Source organism: Myotis davidii, unplaced genomic scaffold (assembly GCF_000327345.1).
Source record: "Myotis davidii unplaced genomic scaffold, ASM32734v1 scaffold363, whole genome shotgun sequence".
In the NCBI taxonomy this organism is placed as follows: domain Eukaryota; kingdom Metazoa; phylum Chordata; class Mammalia; order Chiroptera; family Vespertilionidae; genus Myotis; species Myotis davidii.
Window position 1 is genome coordinate 1,657,270 of NW_006294069.1, and position 2,899 is coordinate 1,660,168.

Sequence of the window (2,899 nt, forward strand, 5' to 3'; positions counted from 1 at the left end):
ACTATAACTTTAGTTTACGTATTTATACGTTACCTGCATTCTACCGCTAGTCTATAAAAAATGTATTAATACGTGTCCCACGCTCTACTACACTGGTAGAACGTATAAATACGTAAAACGTATAAATATGTTTCACGCTGAATTTCATGCACCGGGCCCCTAGTATATAATAAAAGTGTAATATGCTAAGTGTCCGACCATTTGACCAGTCCACCAGTCACTATAATGCGCACTGACCACCAGGGGGCAGACACTTCGACTGGTAGGTTAGCTTGCTGCTGGGGTCTGGCTGATCAGACTGGGCGATATGGGCCAGGCACACCCTGCAGCCCTCCCACAGTCCCTCCCAGGCAGCCAACTTCCCGCGGTCTGTCCCCAGCAGGCTGACCCTCATTGGCCCTGCTCAGGACTGGGCAAGACAACCCGATCGCTGGCCAGGCTGAGGGACCCCACCGGTGCACAAATTCGTGCACTGGGCCTCTAGTACAAACAAAGTGAGGAGCCATAGTGATTAGGTCTGCATATTGTTTTTCTGTTTTTTCTTTTTACCCCTGTACCTGACCACACATTTATTCTGTTTGACTTCTAGCCCCATACTTAACTTAAATCCCACATAATTATGCAGATTGAAAATGTATTATGATCCAGAAGGCAACAAATAAGTGGGCAAGACATTCATTCCTTTCACTAGTTTGTCTTTTTTTAAAATATATTTTTAATGTTTAATCATAAGTTAAAAAAATGAGAAAACACCAAACTTACACATAATGCCAATAACTTTTAAAATCTTTACACCAAATGCTATTAATAATGTTAGTTCTGCCCTGGCCGGTTTGGCTCAGTGGATAGAGCGTCGGCCTGCAGACTGCCAGGTTCAATTCTGGTCAAGGGCACGTGCCTTGGTTGCGGGCACATCCCCAGTGGAGGGTGTGCGGGAGGCAGCTGATCAATGTTTCTTTCTCATTGATGTTTCTGACTCTCTATCTCTCTCCCTTCCTCTTTGTGAAAAATCAATAAAACATATTTTTTAAAAATGTTAGTTCTTCGAATTTCAGATACATAGTGAAAGCCTGTGTGACAAAAATTCTTTACAATATTTTCAATTTAACAATTTCAATTAATTGAAATTCCCTTCAACTCAGTTTACAAGTATTGAGTTTTTAGTATATGATACACTATGCAAGGCTGAATTATGATAATAATTATTGAAGTGTTTTCCAAACTATAAATTGCTATGTATATGCTAGTTGTAACTCTTAGATGCTTGCTTTTCTACAAAGCGTTTCTCTGTCTTTTTAATCAATTTAAGCAATGACTGACTATTTCTTCTTATTAATACACATTTTAATATTAACACATTAAGAACCAAACTTTCCAACATTTGTTCTGTTGTTATTGTAAACTTAGGACAATTTTCACAGCATTACTAACTCTTTAAAAAGTTTCTTTGCAAGTCCCTCTCCACCTGTCTTGCCATCACCCTATACCGTCTCTTGATTTCACTTCCTTCTCACTCCCATACTCTACCACCACTATTTCCTACATATACTTTGCCTTTAATCACTTGGGCCATGTTTATAAATGAACTCTTTCCTTTTAAACATGCCAAACAAAACTGTGATCTAGGTAACTTGTTATAAATTTAATTAGGTGTTCACATTAATCAGTTATGGCCAAATTTGCACCTGCAAAACTTCGCATATGTATTCTTTTATGTAATTTATTGTCTCTCTAGAAAACATATTAATCAATAGTTTTTGGTCTTTCCTGTTCTAATACTTCCAATTTCTGTTATTGCTTTTCCACGTATAGTAGAAGCAGTGGTTCTCAACCTTCCTAATGCCGCGACCCTTTAATATAGTTCCTCATGTTGTGGTGACCCCCAACCATAAAATTATTTTCGTTGCTACTTCATAACTGTAATTTTGCTATTGTTATGAATCCTAATGTAAATATCTGATATGCTGTATGTGTTTTCCGTTGGTCGCGACCCACAGGTTGAGAACCGCTGATTGTGTTTTGTTTGTGTAAGTCTATTCATCCCAGAACATGATATATACTGAAAACATTGCAGTTCCTTGTTGCAATATTAAATGCAATGAAATATACTTAATTTATTCAGTGATCAGTCATAATTAAATCTAATATTCTGAACCTCCCTTTGTGTGTGTGTGTGCGTGTGTGTGTTTAAGTAAGATGTGGGAGGAGAAACTGTTACTGCAATTTTAACATGTTAAAGGAAGTGTTTTTATCCTTATTATATATTTGTCAAAATGATGGCATCTTGCCAGGCAGCTCCCAGAATGTGCTCAAATACATATCTTTGCATAGAAAATACTGCGGTTAAATATACCATATGAATTTTTCACTTCTTTGTCCTAATTGTTTTACTTTTTAGACTATGAGTTTAACTTGCATTTTGAGAAATCTTTTTTTAAAAAAACTATCAATTTGCTCAGCTCTGTTCTCATTACAGAGTCTAAGATTAAACAAAGTTTTGTAGGAACATGCCTTTTCCTGTAGCTATTGAATTTATTTCTAGTAGTATTAAGTAGTGTTTCTTTTCCTCTGCTTTCACAGTAGTCTTTCTACATTATGTGGAAATGTTAAGAAATCCTGATAAGACCAAGCCAGCTGAGTTTCAGACAGGGTCTGTGTTTAAAGAGAACATCACACATCTAGTTGAATAGCCCTGCTGGGTCAATTTTCACTAATTTAATCAGGAGCCAGACCCACTAATGTTACATGCCTTCTTGTGAAGAAAGAGTCTACTAAGGCTTATTATAATGTGGATTATAATTCATTCCTACTTATGTCCTTAAATAGGGTTGTACCGAGGCCATGCCCAGCAGTGGGCTATGCACTAAGTGCAGGAAATGATAAAAGACATTTGTAAGGA